This window comes from Saccostrea echinata, unplaced genomic scaffold, assembly GCF_033153115.1.
Source record: "Saccostrea echinata isolate AGI-Se365-2 ecotype Australia unplaced genomic scaffold, CSIRO_AGI_Sech_v1 ptg000056l, whole genome shotgun sequence".
In the NCBI taxonomy this organism is placed as follows: domain Eukaryota; kingdom Metazoa; phylum Mollusca; class Bivalvia; order Ostreida; family Ostreidae; genus Saccostrea; species Saccostrea echinata.
The window spans coordinates 21,720,039-21,741,639 of NW_026889805.1; positions in this window are offsets into that span (position 1 = coordinate 21,720,039).

Here is a 21,601-nt window from a genome sequence, read left to right on the forward strand (position 1 = left end):
CCTATAAAGCTTCGTTACGACAGATGCACCATTAGCAACTGCTTCCTGTTGGATTGTAGACACCATTATTTGTATAGTACGTCAACATGCACTGCATCACCCCTACAAAGTGCTTCAGCCACTGAAGTAATAGGGTTTTCCTATCCCTATAGGGTTTGTACAGATGAAGAATTGCTTTGTTCTCGTCCTCATATAACCCAGTTTTATATTAATGATTCTATTAAGGATTTTCCTAAATTATTCGAAAGCATAATTGATGATTTATTTCATGTAGGATTGATCACCAATCATAGAACATTACGTACGAAAAAGAATAACAACATGTAAAACATGTTATTAAAAAAAATTATAGTAAATTATTCAAATCATGGCCCCGTACCTACTCATTAGAGGTAAAGAACCAATTAAAAAAACACAGAATGACAATTAGTCAAATTAATATGCAAACATCCCATTGTAGTGAATAAATGTATTCACAAGACATCCCCCTTTTGGGCTAGGAGGGGGTTGCAATATACATGTATAGGGTTCAAAGTTTAAAATCTCTTAATTCTCCAAAGTATTCTTTTGGGAAACATCTGTCCATAATTAGTTATAAATTAAAATGCACCCATCTCTATATATAATAAAGATTAAAGTTGTAAAATATCGGCTCCATGGCTATAGGGTTGGTCAACAGTAGGCGTTAAAAGTGTCACATAGGTAAATCTTTTATAAATCTTCTCTTCAAGGATAACAGGACCACAATCAATGAAAAATTGCAAACATTTCCATGTACTATATTCTTGTTTACCCATATTGTGCCCCTCCCCCTTTGGTGTACAGTCTGTATACAAACTATACCATCTTAAAAGACGAGAACACCCGTGGGTATCCGACGATGACAAACTACAGTCTGTATACAGACTTTTAATACTAAAATATCGTCATAAGAACAAGAGGACCTCAATTGAATGAATATGCAAGCATTCTCGTGTAGCGCAAATTCAAGTTTTTTGAAATGTATTATCTGGGCTAAGACTATAAATAGTTACATTAAATACGCAAGAAACTTCATGTAATTTAGATTCAAACATGTTTAAAAATTCAAATAACAGCCACTGGGCCCGGAATGAGGCAAAAGTAGTTTTTAATCCAGAAGAAAACGTAGACAAAGATCAGGGCACTTGCGGCAAGTTTACTTATAGGTGTCCAAGGGCTACAAGGCTATAGACTTTACCGTAAACAATTATTCGGACAGTATTGAATGATTGATAAAAGGTTTCTTCGCGGCACCGTTTTAATATTTATTGCCATTTAGTGATATCACCCTTTCGAATAGATGATATCACTTTCTTATTTCGAATAGGTGATATCACCTATTCGAATAGGTGATTTAACTTATTCGAATAAGTGGTATTACCTTTTCGAATTGGTGATATCACTTATTCGAAATAAATACAGGTAGGTGATATTACCTATTCGAAATAAATAGATGACATCACATATTCGAATAGGTGATATCACCTGTTTAAAGTGAAAGTCTTATATCACCTATTCGAATCGGCGATATCACCTAATCAAAGTGAATAGATGACATCACCTGTTTGAATATATGATATGACCTATTCAAATTAGGGATATCATCTATTCATTTACAATTGGCGATATAACTTATTCGAATGAGTGGTACCATCTATTCATTTTGCATTTGTTACAAACATAAAATAATGAATGGTTCCCTTTTCAAGACAATTTAGCTTCAATGCAAAATAAAGGATGGGAATTTAAAAGGCTTTCAAAGAAAAATTTTATTTCCTTAACATTGATCATGATATTGATTTCTTTACTCTTCAAAACAAGATGTGTTTGTGAAACACTGATGCCCCTGTATGGCAACTTCAGTAGTGTAGCTTGCCCTACCCCTGTAGGCCTGAGCATTCAGATGGTTTAAAAAAAACAAGATGTGTTTGTGAAACACTGATGCCCCCGTATGGCAACTTATAGCGAAGGTTAAACTTTCTCAAATGCAAATCAAATATTTGGTACTCAAAGTAAGGACTTGTCTCGAGGAATATACCTGTAAAATATGAAAGTCCTAGCAGCAACCATTGAAAAGATATAGGAAAGGTTAAAGTTTTTCAAAAGTAAGTCAAATATCAAGGCCTATCACCCGCCTGGCGCAGTTGTTAGAGCGTATGCTCTAAAGTCGCGGAGTAAGGAGTTGATCCTTACGTCGCGGGTTCGAATCCCAATGTGGGACGTGGAGACCGGTCCTCGACGAGACCGTATAAACCGAAGTCTCGTGTTGCAGTTGCACGAAAAAGATTACTCACTGCTCAATGGCCCTAAGTGCCGAGTATAGGTAAAAAAAAAATTGCAGCTCTCCACCGCGGCAAGTGATGGCGTCTCCATATGAAAAATTCTCGAGAGCGACGTTAAACAACAAACAAACAAACATCAAGGTCAGGGTCAAATGATCAAAATTAATGATGCCCGAGGAAAGGCCTTCTCACAAAAACAATATACACGTGAAATATGAAAGCCCTAGCTCCAACCGTTCAAAAGATATGGCAAAGGTTAAAGTTTTTCAAAAGTAGGTCAAACGTCAAGCTCAAAGGGTCAAAGTTGTTGATATTCAAAGGAAGATCTTGTCACCAGGATTACACATGTGAAATATGAAAGTTATAGCTCCAACCAAACAAATGTTATGAGCAATGTTTTAAGTTTTTGCGGACAAACAGGCAGACAGACGGACGGACAGATCACAAACTATATACCCCAAATCTTCGATATGGGGCATAAAAACTTTCTAAAAAGATTATAAAATATTTTTTGGACTCGTTGAACTTCATTTGAGCCACACCCTCTTCTATATCGATATTGATTGATTAAATAAAGGGTTCGCTGTAAGATCTCTTGTTTGTTTTTTTTTTTTTTGGTACAAAAGGGGGGGGGGGGCACTGTTTGTATGTTATATGTACACAAAAAGGTCCATAGAGCAACCCGATTTAACATATGAAAAACTAGATTTACTTGCAGTCATTTCTGCTATATTTCTTTCTCTCTGTTATACTTTCTCTCTGTTATTATTATTTATGTTCAAAGAAGACGAAATTTTACTTCCTATATAGATTAAAAGTATGCATTAAATGTTTAGTCTTAAGAGCAGTTGTTATTTCATGCATAAGTTGAATGGGTGATATCACCTATTCGAATAAGTGATATCACCATTTCAAATCAAATAGGTGATATCACCTATTCGAATGGGTGATAACACTTATTCGAATAAGTGATATCACCAATTCTAATCAAATAAGTAATATCACCTATTTGAAGAGGTGATATCACCTTTTCAAAAGCTGAAGACTAGTAGGTGATATTAGCAATTCGAATAGGTGATATCAAAATTTGAATAGGTAATTACACCTATTTGAATTAGTGAAATCACTTAATGGTAGTAAATACCAAAAAGGCCCCTCATAGGTTTGTTTCCATTGTTATACAATTTCCTGTTTTATACGTTATTAGTTATTATTACCAGGTGTTCTAATTTTGCCCCATCATTAGTATACGTTTTCTTGCATTCTTATAAATTATAATTGATATATACAAAAATATTCTTTCGTTCCAGTGACTATAGTGGTATGGAATAATATCCCAGTCAAAGAAATTCAATGGACATCTTCATGCGCGCGATATAGCACCACATATCGCGATCCACCAGTGGGTCGAAGTTCCTATAATATTAAGTCATCCACTTAAGTATTTCATCAATTTTATCTGTACTCTGTTCACCACGGATGCTAGAGTTTCAACTCTCAGTAATGAGTGATCTCTAGCAAGGCTACAGAGAAACCTGATATTCAATACAATGCTGTAGATTAGAACTGTTAAAATCATTAACTTAAAAGTTAAAGCCAGGGGCTCATATTAATTTGTCAAAAAAGAAAGGAGACTCAGGTGAGCGTTGTAACGACTGGCCTTCTACGGATACACTTCAGGTCTAATTAGTGACAGATGCTAGAGAACATAATGCATGTACTGCGCAATATATAACCAACATTTGCATTTATGGTAGGGAAAAGGACCCTGGAAACAGAGAGACTACAAAAATGCACTTTATCACAATTTATTTATGGTAGTTCACCTCGTTATATCACCATATATTTCATTTTGACACAAAATGCTTTGCACTTCCACAATAAGTGCATTTCTGTGTGGCCATGGAGATAAGGTGCAATAGTTGATAAGAAGGTAAAAGCAGTAAACATCAAAGTTTGATTACCTGTGCGTATTTTACCGTTTAACGAAGAATTGTTTTTGAGAGCCATTGTCATAAAAAGGTTAATTATCTCTCTGTTTTCAGCATTTCATGCAGTTTATGCAGTTATAAATAAAAGCAATAAAATACTTTGTGCCATGACTTGTGATGATTACTGGATCTGCAACACATCTATGATATCGAAGGATTCATATAATTATGCCATATCTTTAACACAATCTTTTTTCCCTTTGAAATATGCAAAGGGTCTTCTGAATCAATGTATTGTTTAATGTCGATTCCAAAACATTTCTATAGCTACACCGACTTAAACCTAAGTTCATGATTTATTTTTATCAGATACTTATCACGAATGCATAATTTCCATGAGGCTTGTTGTAAACCTGAGAAGCACATTTGAATATCTCGAATGAAACTGTCAAGGGTTTATTTCCCCTCATATTAAGTAGAGCCATTACTATTATACATTCTTCCTCATCCTTTGTAGATCATGGGAGAAGGACCCTAATTACTTCAAAGGCATCTTTGATGTTTTTTATGCCACTTTACCAGTATATCCCAGTTTGGTTCCTTTCGACATTGCTCTGCCTGAATTATTACAGGGCATTTGCACCCAGCAGCTAGTATTACTTCACGGTCATTGTATAAGGAATGCCGCCCCTAATAATTTTTACTTGGGGGATGGGGTGGGGGTGTAAGATCATTTATAAGTAAAACACATGTATTAGAGATGGCTAAACCTAACGAGTTGCCTTGTCAAGTCAAGTTTTGTTTGTTTACATTGTAGTCATATTAATTCACGTAGAACTTTAAAAAAAAAAGAAATAACCATATACGATGTACATGTAGCTGTTCTTGCTTTGATGTAACATTTTAAAAGTTGTTTATCATCTGTTACGTGACAGTGTCAAAAATAATAATTATTAATAAAAAAAAACGTCAGGGGAATGTACTTAATATACAGGTTGATCATCCTTCAGCAAATCAAAAGCACTGGGCTTATTGTTTTTCACTCAAAACCACAACAAAATAAGCGCGTCAGTAAGTCTTTATTCATACCAATGTATAAACCCCTTTACCCTTTTGGTTTTCCGACATTGCATCACCACCACGGGCGTATAAAAATATGTTATCAAAGCATGTTGTGTATCCATCAACAGTGTTTATCTGTGTGTTGAAGTGCACTTTTATAAAAATAAAGTTAAGTGATTCGTAATGTATTGTAAGCCTGATAAACAACCATTTCATTTTCCCCAAGGTCGCTGACTCTTCAAACAATTCGGGCCTCCCACGAAACCAAGCGCAACAGGACTGAAATAATTGCTGAGACATTCATTCTTGGAGGCGGTTAAATATGGCATTCTTAGAAGACAATTTTCCTTCAAAAACTTTCAAAAAGTTTCAAATTTGTTGGATTCCGTTTATCTTTGGGATAAAAATATCTGTAGTGATATTTAGACTAGATAACACTGTTTAACACTCATAAAAAAGAAAACTTTGCTTGAACTGAAATATGTTTTTGGAGCCGCATATCGACCACCGAATCTCCAAATTAACCACACAGGAACACCACTAAATCATTCACATCTTCTAGTATATGTATTTATAACCATGCACAACCACCGGTTATAAAATGTTTGTTTCAGGCAATTTTTCGAATTGATGGTATAGATTATATCACAAATATTTCACTCAAAGATAGTTTATGAGAAAAAAGTCGAAAAGGTCCGGGGGCTTATGATGGGGGTAGAGAGCAGGGTCGGGGGTCCCTGTCCTCAAGCACCTGGTGCACAACCTCGAACCCTTAATGACCTTGACCATATGACAACTAATCATTACACCTATTAACAAAAAGCAAAACTCGATCTACTTTCAACCATAGCCATGCACATGAAAAAGTAATAGGCGCCATTTATATGTTTCAGACATTCACGAGTTCATTTGTAAACATGATGCACAGTCAAGTTTTTAGTCATGGTCATGCATGTATTTTTCGTGAAACGGATAGTTCAAAAAGCTTTGAAGCTAAAACCTTTAATGTATGCTGAAAGAAAAACGTGAAATCCTCCTTACTCAGTACCAATGTTCATACATTATGATGTGCTTGATAATAAACCTTTTGATGTTGCTTATTTACGTCAGTATGACAGACACAAAGTTCATTGCACTTATTTTGACAGTTTTTGTTGTGGTTTTTCAATGATTATACAGTCAATAATCATTTTTAAAAACTCATTCCTACCCAAACCAAAGTCCACACTACGCTTATACATCAGTGCACAAATATTTGTTTTTAATTTTACAGCAGTTCCAGACTGGTTGTAATTCAATAATTTGGAATCGACATTCATTTGCTTAAATTGATTAACAAATGGAATTCTGCTTTGATCACAATATGTAACATTGTTTTACATTAGACGAAATTAATAGCTGCGAATTTACATATAATAATTAGACTCCGCTTGCCCGTTATGCACAATTGATTGGCAGAAATAAATTTCATGGTGAGCTTGTCAGAGGCCATAACAAAAATTAAAAATCTTCAGCTTTTTTTTTTCTGTTTGCCCCTGCGAGCATTACCGGAATAATAACGATCGTTGTGATATTGTATAACACAACAGGTTCAATAACCGGTATACAACAGGGTCAATAACCGGCCATTTTCGATCACGTTTGTCACCAGTATTTTTGTTAATGATGGTGGGCATCCGCCATTTTGTCACTGATGACGATAAAATCGGATCTTTGTCACATACAGATAATCTCTTTTTACCATTAACTCTTGGAGTTAAGTTTGAGAATAATGAGATGATGTGTGAGGTATCATTCTTAATAACGTCATTTCTAATGACATGTGATAAAATATTAAGGTGACAACATGCCACAAGGATAAAAATTAAAGATAATCAAACTTGCATACCATGTTAGTTAAAAAGTCAGAGACTTTTCCGTGTAAGCATTTTATTTCTCTCAAATTCAGAATCACGTGTTATTCGACTTTTATGATAGAACATGCAGTCATTAACTCAGAAATTATATTAATGTTAGTGCATCATCAACTGTTCAACCTGGACAATGAAATACATTTTAGGAACTTGATAATACGTGTAAGTATTCTGTACCTGATTATCTTTCGAGCTGTCTGAAAGGGGAAAAAAACCTTTTGAACTACAAAAAGGTGAAAAATAAACATTAAAGGTTATGATTTTAAATAGTTTTGTGCATTTTAAAAATAAATATAATTCGTACTGTTAAAAAATAATGGTAAAATACTCTGTAGGAAAATAATTATAGTAATGACTATAGACTTAAGATTATCCCGAAATAAATATTTTTGATAATTACAAAGCGATTCATCACACATCATTCTATTATACCATAAAGACACCTGTATGCAACAAGGTCAAAATTCTTATCTGGGCTAAATATGGAGTAGAACCCGCAAATTGTACCGGATAAGAATTAATAAAATTTCTTGTATTTCTTGATGCAAGACTTAAGTTCAGTTAGACAGTATTTATACTTTTATGTAAGAAATAAGTTTGATATTAATCAAAGAATGTGATTTGTTTAAGAGGCAGATATTCGTGGAAGAGAATGTTTAAGGTTGAAGTTTGATAATTTCCGACATATGTATATCCTTTGAGCTACAGTAAAATGTAATAGTTACATGTATTGAAATTAAACAAATGAGTCTTTGGATTTTTATCCGACAAGGCACAAAATTTGCGACGGAATTGTTTTTTGTTAAATGGAGCCATTATAAGTCCCCTTTTACGTCATATTAAGTAGAAATGCAAGCACATTCCTCTACGTCTCTTTAAAACGATCACTCTGCACATTCTGGGTGTTTGTATTTGGACAATAAATCAATTTTGTACAATCCGTATGATTTTCTTGTCATTCTATAAGGCATATATATCAGAGATGAATCACGGACCATTTTGAACCGCCTGTCATCAGTTGTTTAACTTTTCAATGGTTGTTTTTCAAATTGACCAATTTAAGATTAGAAAAAAGGTTGATCATTGTATTCCATGGTGAAAAGCCGAAACTGTTTTATCATGAATATTCATTGTTTTCTGAACCACTGTGTAATGCAGTGCAATACTGAATTTGTTCATACTTAATCTATTTCAGAATTCCCTGCTAATTGTCACGTTACTGATTAATATAAGAAAGAAAGACGCCATTAGGTTTATGAATCATGCATGCAATGTTTGAACAGCATTTTTTTGAGACATATTTCCAACCACACTGACTGTAGAAACCGTGGAATGTCCAGAAAAAAAGATTATTAAGGACCAGAATAAAAGTCGTTCAGTTACGCAATCACAGTTTCGATATCCACCTTCCTTCTGATAAAGTTTAGTCTAATCGGGAATCTGCTGCTTTCAATAATTTCACTGCTGTCATTTTGATTTCATGCTGGTAAGAGATGATATAAACTGTTAACCTCGGGCTAAAAAGAAAGCTACAGCAAAATGTAATTATACTTTACTAAAAGATGAAAAGATTAAAATAAAGTTCACAAAAATATATTTTCAATCTATAAAATTTACTCAACCTACTTATGTGCAACTATCAAAACGTGCATCGTTATAAACATCCGCTAACCGAATTTCGGTATAACATGTATCAAAGGCGTGGCGTGTCTTTAAGTACGTATTTGTCTTTACTCGCATTTATAAGCCAACAATATTCCATTATTTCTGAAAGTTTGAGGAACTTTTGTTCGATTGTCTTCCCTTTGTAGTCCATCGACTTTTTGAAGCAAGATCCGGAATGCATACTTTTTTTACAAGTCAAATTCCAGGGAAATTGCGACAAAAAGTTAACAAAAAAGTTTTCCATGCATGAAGATTCAACCTATTTAGAGACGCCTTTAATTGGGAACTACAAAAATGCAGTCGGTTGATTGGGCGCTTGTATACATAAATTCATTTTTAAGGGGGTAGCTAGAAGGACGGGATTTTTCTAGTTTAAAAGTGAGAACGTTCATACTTTGTTGTAATTGAATTTTGAATTTCATCGTTTTCAAAGTTTTCTTTTATGTCTCTGCTCAAAATGTGTTTTTGATTTTTTTTTTACCCTACTCCAACTATTTTTTTTCTTTCATCGTTGCTTTCTTTTAAAAGTTCTAAATGTACATATGAACTCCCAAATGCGTCTATTCTTGGTTAGTTTGAATATTTCATTTGATCAACCCTCGCATTAAACAGGTTAAAGAATAAAAGATCAACAGCATTAAAACACTGAAATTAAATAAGGATTTATTTAAACTTCAAAGATGAATCCTGCAACCGAAAGTTGATGCTGAAATGGCGAAGTGTAATTACTTTGTTTTACGTATACTGTTGTGACGCCAGAATTAGAAGTTTTATACCCAGACACGTGGGAGGAAGTAATATATTTAATGAATGTCGTCAAAATCTTTATAGGAAAGGTAATTAAAATGCTTTATAGGTTCTTATTGCAAACTAATTGAGTAAAAACGTGAAATTCTCTCATCAATTAAAAAAAAACTTGCCATAACTCCAAAAATATGTACAATATACTAAGTATAAGTCAAATTAAAGATTGTCAATGCTTATAATGAGCCTTCGAGAAGATAATGCAACATAATAAAAGAAACTAGAAAAAAGGAACACTCCAATGCTTACTGCTTTTGTCTTAATTTAATTGTGTTGAATTGTAAGGCTCTTTCCTCAAAGGGTTGCAATATATTTGATGCACTTCCGGGAATATCTATAGCATTTTAAATAACTTGTATCCCTGCTTTCTGGTCAGAGGGTAAAAGGACAGCAGTCATCCTGTGTTTGACAGATATCACTGCCTTCCGATCATCACACTTACAGCACTTATGTAAATGACCAACTTTGCTACATTTTGAAGTCGATGTGATAAAATTAAAACCTGTTGATTTAAGAAATAAAAATAAAACCGAAACTGAAACTATCATGAAGGTTGAGGAGTTGATGTATCTCCCTTGTTTTTGTCGACCCCCCCCCCCTCCCCCCCCCCAAGTCACTCGACAATCCCGGTACAAATTACTAGTTATTTCATCATTAATTTGACCACAATGTGAGTGAGTGTGTGCGTGTGAGGGTGTGTGTGTGTGTGTGAGGGGGGGGGGCATGAAATTGTATCTTCCAGAACTTCGACAAGCAGAAAAGGCCACATCCTCGCAAGCCAGGGGTCCTAAGTCAACACGTTGCCGTTGGACCCCTGGCATATTTCATTCAATATTTGTGGGCTGACTATAGCGATGTCTTTCGGAAAAATTACAAATCTTGATTGTTTTTCTTATCTCTCAACCAATCACATTAAGCCATTCTCTGATAAACAACTTGTAACACGTGCATTTGAGGTGTCAACTGAATCGTTATCTAACTTTTTATGAAAGCTTTAATTTGATTGGTGCTTCTCAATGAGAGAAGCAAGCCCACAAATATTGAGTGAAATATGCCAGGGGTCCAACGGCAACGTGTTGACTCAGGACCCCTGGCTTGCGAGGATGAAAAGGTCATTTCATAGAAATGTCTCACATTTACTATTCCGACCAATGGGACACAAATATACTCTTTTACAAGTGGAGTGGGAACAAGCGTCCCCCTTCTTAGCTGCAGAACTGTAGCTCTCTGGTTGAAAAAATTCGGACAGATAAACCAGAGAGCTACAGATCCAAGCGTTGTAAAAACCTTGGATTTACGCCGCCGCTTTTTTGTCGCTCGCTTCGGGTATTACGAGTATTTCTGGTATTTTATGCCTTCCCCCGCTTTGAGAATGGTATCCGATAATTAAACATATATTTTTACTCCTATTCTTAATATTTTTTTTTACCTTTCAACGGTCCCAAACAGCCATTAATGGTTGTGGAATGTCGGATTAAAATATTCCGACGTCCATGTCGTGCGAAAAAAGACCTCTCGAAGAACATACATGCACTTGTCCAGAAATGTAAATAGAAAATATTTAAAATACAGGAGGTTCAAATATCAGGAATATTGTCTATAAAGAAGACAATATGTACGTAAAAAAGAAATAAGATAAATAAAACTCGGGCGTGTTATTTCAGGACGACATCAATGAATCATGGATGTCGGAATGCATTTTTTCAACTGAAACTCCATACTCTGCATACGGCCGTTTGGAACCGTTGAAAGGTAAATAAAGTATCAGGAATAGGAGTAAAATATATGGTTAATTATCGGATACTATTCTTAAAGCGGGGGAAAGCATAAAATACAAGAAATAAAACCCGAAGCGAGCGACCAAAAAAACGGCGGCGTAAATCGAAGGTTTTTACAACGCTTGGATCTGTAGCTCTCTGGTTTATCTGTCGAATTTTCTCAACCAGAGAGCTACAGCTCTGCAGCTACCCCCTTCTGTGGTTTTGACATGTAGGTCAATAATTTAACGGGCACAAATTCAGTTTGGAGCGAAGAGGGATATAAACGATAGTTATAATCACTTGTTTACAAAAATTTCTTATTGGTTTGTTTTATACTTCTATAAAGTTGTTGTCCTGAAAATCTTGCCACGTTTTTCATTTCAGACTTTGTTGTGATTTTTTTTGCCATGCTTCGTTGACGACTCTGTGATTGAACACAAAGGAAACTTTGTGAAACATTTTATGAATAATTGTTGTCCCCGGGTAATCACTTTTCCCCCCATTTCATTTTTCGCAATCGTGTCCTCAGAAGAGTTTTCTTTCGTTTTTTTCATAAAATATTAATAACATAAAGTAAATAAAGCAATTCTTTAAGGTGGTGGAACAGCAAATTATTTCATTTCGATTTTACCAAATTGTATATTGGAGTGAAATTATTACATAAACCATAAATAATTTTCAATGTTCATACGAAGCTAGCTTTCTAGCTTGGTTGGAGACCAGAAGAGCTTATGCAATGGTAAAGTGTCCGTCGACTGGTTTTCTTTCTATCAAAATAGACAAGAAGACTGCATAAAGATGCTTGATTCTGTCATCAGTGTTTGATTTCAAATTTTGATTTCGGTGTTTTCATGGTAACAAGAAAAAGGAATTTCTGTAAAAACTTTTCAAGGCGCTACCCCTCCGATAGTTTTGGTCCAATAGAAATTAATACAAAAAAGAGTACGTCACGGTTTATAATTCTTTTGATAGATTTTGATTTCGATGAAATGCCATGATTACTAAATAGAAATGTTAAAATCCTTTTTAAAATGCTACACCTATGAATTCATCAATATTTTACAATTTGAAAACCAGAAGTCTCTGATGAGACTGTAGCTCTACTGGTCTGTTTGTATAACAAAAGAAAAGTAGCACTTGGATTTGAAACATTGCAACATGCAACAATAAATAGAATTATGTATCTTAATGTAGTCTACTTTTGTGACAAGTTATATTGAAATCAAATGAAAACTAGGAGTAGTAGCGTTTTGAAAGTATTTCATGGAAATTTCTATTTTTAGTACCGGTAACCATGACAACACCACTCACCCAAATAAAAAAAAACAGAAATACATATTATGTATCATAGTGTATTCTAACTGTGTGCCAAATTAGATTGAAATCAGACCAAAATTGTAGGAGGAGTAACATTTTAAAGGAATTTCACAGAAATTTCTATTTTAAGTAACCATGGCAACACTGTTCATCGCATTCAAAAACCAATGCAATAAATTATGTATCTTAGTATAGTCTTCTTGTATGCCTAATTATATTAGAAGCAGACTAAAACTGTAGCAGGAGTAGTGTTTTAAAGGAATTTCACAGAAATTTCTATTTTTAGTAACCATGGCAACACCATCCATCGAAATCAAAAACCGATGCACTAAATTATGTATCTTAGTGTAGTCTACTTGTGTGCCAAGTTATATATTTAAATCGGACCAAAACTGTAGGAGGAGTAGCGTTTTAAAGAAATTTCACAGAAATTTCTATTTTTAGTAACCATGGCAACACCGTCCATCGAAATCAAAAACCGATGCACTAAATTATGTATCTTAGTATAGTCTACTTGTGTGCCAAGTTATATTGAAATCGGACCAAAACTGTAGGAGGAGTAGCGTTTTAAAGGAATTTCACAGAAATTTCTATTTTTAGTAACCATGGCAACACCGTTCATCGAAATCAAAAACCGATGCACTGAATTATGTATCTTAGTGTAGTCTACTTGTGTGCCAAGTTATATTGAAATCGGACCAAAACTGTAGGAGGAGTAGCGTTTTAAAGGAATTTCACAGAAATTTCTATTTTTAGTAACCATGGCAACACCGTCCATCGAAATCAAAAACCGATGCACTAAATTATGTATCTTAGTGTAGTCTACTTGTGTGCCAAGTTATATTGAAATCGGACCAAAACTGTAGGAGGAGTAGCGTTTTAAAGGAATTTCACAGAAATTTCTATTTTTAGTAACCATGGCAACACCGTCCATCGAAATCAAAAACCGATGCACTAAATTATGTATCTTAGTGTAGTCTACTTGTGTGCCAAGTTATATTGAAATCGGACCAAAACTGTAGGAGGAGTAGCGTTTTGAAAAATTGTTTACAGACAGACGGACAGACAGACAGACAGACAGACAGACAGACGGACGGACGACGGACACCTTACTATCGCATAAGCTCTTCTGGTCTCTGACCAGTAGAGCTAAAAATTAGAAAATGTAAAACTAAAGTAAAATGTTTCATTTTCGGGTGCAACGTTTCTCTTCTACTTTTATAAGAATAATAGAGCTACAGTCTCATCAGAGACCATGGTCCATGTGTAGACTAGTTTGTTTAGTAGAGTAGTTATCAATTGTGAATATGGCTTTAAGTGGTTGCAAATTTGTTTGAATGCATATTATGTGAAATTGTAAAAGAGCTTGTAAATTTTATAGGGGTTTAAAGCCTTGAAATATGATCATTGAATTTATTCAAGAGGCTCATTGTTTGAAAGGGAGTTTAAAAGGCAATTCTCCTAAACATGTTTGTAATATAATAGCCTTCTTTATATTTGAGTCAGCACAAAAAGACGACAAAACCAATAATCTAAGATGCTTTGTCACTCTGTTTCAAGCCCTCCTTAAAAAACAACTACAATTTGCTGACGACTCGTAGTATGCCAAGACTAATACATTGCATAAACTCAATTTATCTCATGTTTATTACTCCCTGAATTTGGCCAATTTTCGATGTTCCGAAGTGTAATCAGTTTGCCTTTGGTGGAAAATGTATGTCCTCACACCAATATTGTAATTAACAGTGATCGCATCGATTGCTTACTACAAGAGAAATGCATTTCTGTTTCGGAAATTTCCTCCTTTGTTGAAGTTCTTCGGCAATGGTAATTTATCTTCCGGATAACTAGCTGGCTCTGAGGAGAAGTCATAATGTAATAGACAACTTTGATGCTTGCAAGTAATGAAATTAACTTCAAATCATTATTGGAAGCATATCGTTTCATATCCAACTTACATGCCGATAATCATTTTAGTAGAAACATTCAGTGGTTTCATGTAAAAATAATTGACGAACAGTCTTTGGTTATTTTAGACAACGCGGTACTTGGGGCCACATTAGACAGCGATGTATGGTTTGGATATCCTTGTCTTTAAAGGGGCGTGTTTGAGGAAATTGAATCATCCCTTCTTGTCTACGATAACAACGACAAATAAAACTTTGCATCCCCCCCAAAAAAAACAAAACACGCACACACACACAAAGGGGGAAGGGGATTAAAGTTATCTAATTTTCTCACGTTTCCCACTAAGCTTCGTTCCCATACAGTCAACAGACTGTTGACATGTCAACCAGTAGTGCTGAAAAGTTAATTGTTTACTGTAATTATGTTTTTATGTACAAATTGTAATTATATTTCAGATCATGATTATATACAGGCCCGTAGGAAGCAATTTTAAAAAAAAACCCAACAATTAATAGGGTTTGTGTATTGATAAAGATGACTTTACATATACATATATATCAGAGAGAGAGAGAGAGAGAGAGGGATACTCATGCAACTCATGTCACTCTGAAAACCCTTGCATGGGCCTCAATAAAACTCGCTTAGTAAGACCTGGCTCCGGGATCATGAAACATCTTAAGCTTAAGTCAAAATCTTTATTTTATGCTAAAATAATGTAGAAGTCAAGCAGACCAAAATTAAAATATTTTTCAACATTGCTTCACAAAAGTGTTGTTTTCTGCAAATTTAGAGATTAATTCAATAATTAAGAAATATTTTACAAGCGACTGAAAATTTGACTTAAGTCTAAGTCTGTTTCATGATCCTGGGGCCAGGATATAGCAAAGCAATTTCACAAGTCCCCAGGACTTCGCTATCATCGAGTTTTACGGTACAAACGTAATTTTTGTTTCCAAGAAGAATAATACTGCAACAATAACTTGCTCAAAGGGGCAAAACTAAAATATGTGTACAACAGTTGTAACAAAACAGACAATATAGCTTTTACCGTCGTCGCAAGCCCCGGAATTTATGTCCATTATATTTCCACAAACCAGTTTGTGGAAATAGAATGGACACAAAACCCGTGGCTTGCGACGCTATGCTTCTAATTGACCGAGAAGTTCACTGTTGGCAACTTCATTGACAATAAATTATACAGCTTCAGCACAGGATTTCATTTTGATCAGGGAAAATAGCTATAAAATTTGATATCATCAAAATGATTTTATATCTCATTACAGAATTTTTAAACGTTATCCGATAGTTTATGTATTTGATTACATCAGTGTTGTGTTCCCTCGGTTCAGTAACTTCAAGGTGCAATAATTTTATGATAAAAGAGTAAGTATTGTCCGGATTTAATATCACATCTTAGATAAGATCTAATTATCCTCCACAATGAAGTTGTTCAAAATAAGGTTGTACTGAATTACATGCAAGTCTTTCTGTTCTCTAGTTACAGGAATTTTTTCTATAGCAACTTCGTGCATGCATGTGATACATGCCCCAGATGCTGCATCTTTCTATGCAACTACTGCCTCCAGTTATATGATGATTTTGTTGTTCTATGCTACGTCAGTGCTTTGGGTTATATCATGTTTTTGTTGTTCTATGCTACGTTAGTGCTTTGGGTTATATCATGTTTTTGTTGTTTTATGCTACGTTAGTGCCTTGGGTTATATCATGTTTTTGTTGTTTTATGCTACGTTAGTGCTTTGGGTTATATCATGTTTTTGTTGTTTTATGCTACGTTAGTGCCTTGGGTTATATCATGTTTTTGTTGTTTTATGCTACGTTAGTGCCTTGGGTTATATCATGTTTTTGTTGTTTTATGCTACGTTAGTGCCTTGGGTTATATCATGTTTTTGTTGTTTTATGCTACGTTAGTGCCTTGGGTTATATCATGTTTTTGTTGTTCTCCGGTTATATCATGTGTTTGTTGTTTTATGCTACATTAGTACCTCCGGTTGTATCATGTTTTTGTTGTTATATGCTACGTTAATACCTCCAGTTATATCATGTTTTTGTTGTTGTATGCTACGTTAGTGCCCTCGGTTATATCATGTTTTTGTTGTTGTATGCTACCTTAATGCCTCCGGTTATATAACTTTTTTGTTGTTGTTCTGAGCTACATTTATAGTGCCCCGGTTATATCATGTTTTTGGAGTTATATGCTTCATTAGTAACTCCGGTTATATCATATATGTTTTTGTTGTTCTATGCTACTTTAGCGCCTCTGGTAATATGCAAGAATGTCATAGCAAAACTTGCAGCTATAGTGCTTCAAGGATACTAAGTGAAACGCATGCTTCATTTGACTTTAAGTATTTCAAGAAGACAACCACAAATCTAAGTTCAACATTACTTAAACCCAACTTTCACAGGTCGTGCATATATTGGAACTTTGTGAGATACATATCCCAGAAATGTTGCTGCTTCTGAATACTACTATATTTTGGGCTTGGATGACTCCGGTTAAATTGAGCATAATCCATTAGGCTTGTTTCCGGATCATCATATATTTGCACCTGTGGATACTTTGCATGCTGCATATGACCAACATTTACATTTGATTGACTCTCAATTAGACGTAATCCAGGTCCGTAGGAATTGAAATCTGTTGTTGTGGGGTGTGAGTAGAAGGGCGAATTCCTTGACAAGCATTTAAAAAAGAAAAGAACGGTAAAAAGATGTTACAACCTAAATAGGAATAGTTTTTCAACTTCATTAACATTTTTGACCTTGACATTTCCTTTGACTTTGATTTCAAATTTGTGTTAAATTTCAGATAAAATATTCAAGACGTTTTAATCAAACTTTACATGGTGATACATAATGGTTAGAACTATTCAACTCCACGAACAATTTTTGACCTTGACTTTTCTTTTGACCTCAATTATTGATTATCTCAATTTCAAAGAAGCTATTCAAGATATTTTTATGTAAGGTTATGTACCAATAGTTATTTGGGGAGAATTTATAAATTGTGTCCATTTTTTTTTACCTTGACCTTCCCAATGACCTTTGACTTTACTATTTATTGTGTATAAAATTTAATTTTAAAGAAAATATTCAAGATATTTTCATTGAACTTCATACACTGTAAAAATTGTCATGTTGCATTACTTATCAACCCTGGGCGGAGCATTCATGTCCAATGGGCATATTTCTTGTTGTATAGTTGCAAAGTATGGTTGACACGATAAATGGGCAGACGTTTTTTTATGTACATGTATTCATTAATGCGGTATTATGCCGAATTCGAAAACGTACCGTTTTTAATTGTATCAGCCCCATTAGGACAACTGTAGTTTTGTAGGAAGGGAATACTGTCATATTAGTCTGAGAACAAAATATGTTGCGGTAATACGTTACGCCCTGGGTTGCGAAAAAAAAAAATCTTGAATTATTTGAAGAGTTTGATAACAGTGTATTAATACTGAAAAAAATAGCTTTTCGGTAAACAAATGTGAATTTCACTCTAGAACGATCTGTTTTTACAACTAATGATAAACAAGAGGCCCAAGGGCCTTAACGCTCACATGAGTATAACAATTTAGAGGATCATTAGAGTATAAAATAAACTGATAGATGAAACTTTGTTGCCCAAAAGCAGGAGCAATAGGATGATCAGGATCAACGAAATAATTAGTCTAGCATTCAGTAACAGTTCTAATCTGCCCAACATTCATCACTATCACCATGCAGTCTATTAACAAACTATTTTTTAATTTTTATTTTTATAAATAATTCATTTTTATATATATAATATTTACAAGTATACCTGATCATTGAAACAATGGAAGTACCTTTTGTGTTATGCAATAAAAAATCTTGCATAATTCTCTTATTCTATTAACCTTTCAGACACATTATTTTCAGTAATTAATTGTCAAAGTGAATGGCAAAGGGAAATAACTCCTCTCAGTAGAATACAAATTAATAGAGCCCTGGTCAGGACCAGAACAATTGACCAAATGGTCCAGATGTTCAAAACTCTGGTAAAAATACCCTTGCTTATTAAAACTTTTATTCTGTTTGCCTCCGATATGCCCAGGAGCAAATAAGATTTTCAAAGAAATAATGAATTTTCACTACAGATTCAACACAACCCTAACTAACACCAGAACCCATGACCCAGGGTCATGGAATTCACAGATGTGGAAAAGGTACCCTCATCATCATAACTATGCACTTAGTTGAAGATTTTCAAAGAATTAACACATTTTCACTATATCATCAATGGAGCCCCCCTTCCAAAGAAACATCAGAACCCCTGACCCTAATACCACAAGTTTTAAGAATTTTGTAAGAAGCACCCTTTCATCAAAAGTAGGCACTTTGTTTATCGGCTCAACACTAAGGAGCAGACAGAATTATTTAATAAAATTAATGCATTTTCACTATATTATCAATAGAGCCTCACCCTCCTATTTTTCAAGGCGCAGCGGAGGGAAAAAGTTGCTGTCGAGGGGGACAATAAACTTGCTATTGTCCGAATAGTCAGTAAATAGGTGTTTTATCATACAGAAGAAGGCTTTATTTGTTTATATCACAATCTGGATAAAACTAGCAAAGTTCCATGATGAAACACTAGGGAAATCAAATGCTACCACCAGAACTGGGGACCAAAGTTTTACATAGGAATATATTGAAAAAGAATCTGCTGATAAAGAACAGCAGGCCATGTAACTCAGGTGAGCATTGTGGCCCATGAGCCTCTCGTTTTCTTTTTAAAATCATTGAACAAATCCCTCAAAACCTCCTGGATTAACTCTCAAAATCATCAAGATTAACCATAGGGCCAAAAGAAAAAAAAAAACCAAACAAACACCCGAACATCTGACTCAGGGGTCATGAAACATGAAACTTAAAATTCTGGAAGAAGCACTCTTGCTCATTATAACTATATATTTAGTTTCTTTTATTTTATAACCAGGAGCAGAAAAGAATAATTTCAAAGAAATTGTGCCTTTTCACTATATAATCAAGAGAGCCCCCCTTTTCACCAGAACCCCTGACCCTGGGGACATGAATTTCATAATCTTTTCTTATCATAACCATGCACTTAGTTTGTTTAAATAATATCCAGGAGCAGAGAAGAATATTCTTAAAGAATTAATGCATTTTCACTAGGCCTATATAATCAGTAAAGCCCCGCCCTAACACCAGAGTCCCTGACCCAGGGGCATGGCATTTACAATTTTGGAAGAGGCACCCTTGTTCATTTTAAGTGTGTATTGAGTTAGTTTGTTTAATATCCAGGAGCAGAGAAGACGCTTTTCAAAGAATTAATGCATTTTCACTATATGATCTATATAGCCCCGCCCTAGCAGCAGAACCCATGACCCTGGGGCCATGAATTTCACAATTTTGGTAGAGTGTTCAATGCTTATAAGGATCATGCCAACAGTCAGACTGCTTTATGTCCAGGAGCAAATAAGATTTTTAAAGATTGCATTAATTTTGGTGGTTTTAGCCCCACCTCTCAGGCCGGAGGAAGGCAGCAGGGATCATGAAATTCACAATTTTTGTTCCCCTTTACCCATTGATGCTATATGCCAAAATTGGTTGAATTTGGTTTAGATGTTAAAGAGGAGAAGTTGAAAATGTTCAAATGTTAACGCAAGTCGCACGCCGAAGGACAAAAACGGATCGCAATAGGTCACCTGAGTGATTCAGTTGTCCTAAAAACGTAAAAATGATTACTCTTCGTACTTCGCCAGCAGAGTTGTCGTTCGTTCCTCCGTATGCGCCGAGTAGGGAGTATAATGCGAATCATATCAAAAAAAGAAGAAAACAGCTGCTTTGAGCCACTTAAAGCAGAAAGCTTTCAACATAAAAGGGGAACATATAAAGGCATTTATTACGCTTTGATAAAGCTACGCTGTGCCGGGCGAAGGCCACAATATGATGTACTTTAGAAAAATGACATAAATGGCGTCAGATTTTGTGTTCATTGTTAGAATATTTATAACAACTGATGATTTATTGATGATCACATGACATATGTATCAGTGTATCAGGTTCACCTGAAAACCAGTAAAATACTGGCGCCATCTGCGGGAAACATAATGTATACAGCGTACTCGAAGACACCCCGTCATATTGAGTGCACCATTTGACTCGAACAGAAGAAATAAGCTAATCATCAAGGAAACAGGTTTATGATCGTCAATATTGAGCAATATTCGCTGCATGGTTTCCAATTTATACACATATTTTTACTTGATGATAATTTCTTGCAGACAAAAAGATTATCTTTCAGTATAAAGCGTATCTATATTTACTGATATACATTCCATTTTTTTTTTACATTTAACCATTATTAATAGGCAGAGGTACTGTTCCAAGTACTGTGTTGTCATCATTGATAAATGATTATATAAAGAAAAAGGTTAAATTTCTAATGTGACTGAACCAGCAGGTTTTCATACGTTACAATACTTTACCCTAAAAGCCTTGAAGAGCCTTTCATTTGATTTTTGTTATAGATGACGTGAAAATAAAAGTCATGTCGGGTTAATACCCATGTCCTTTGTAAGTAACTTCTTTATATATCGACTTCACAGAAAAGCACATCGACCGAGCACGAAGTGCGAGGTCAATATGCTTTTCTGTGAGGTCGATATATCTTTAGATTGACCAAATGAAAGGGCTACATTTGTTGTATTATTTCTTTTTACAGAGATTGACAAAACATTTGAAAATAATAGGAATATGCCACAAGTTTTCTCTCTTGTCTTTTTTTTTATGGTTTTGCACATAGAGACTAGAGATCAAATTAAGGTTAATGCAATTGCGTTTCCTTTATACGGATCACAGGCACTTGGGATATGAACCCACCCCCTTTTTTCCATTTTTTAAAGTCTGAGATCAAGTCACCTCTTTCCTAT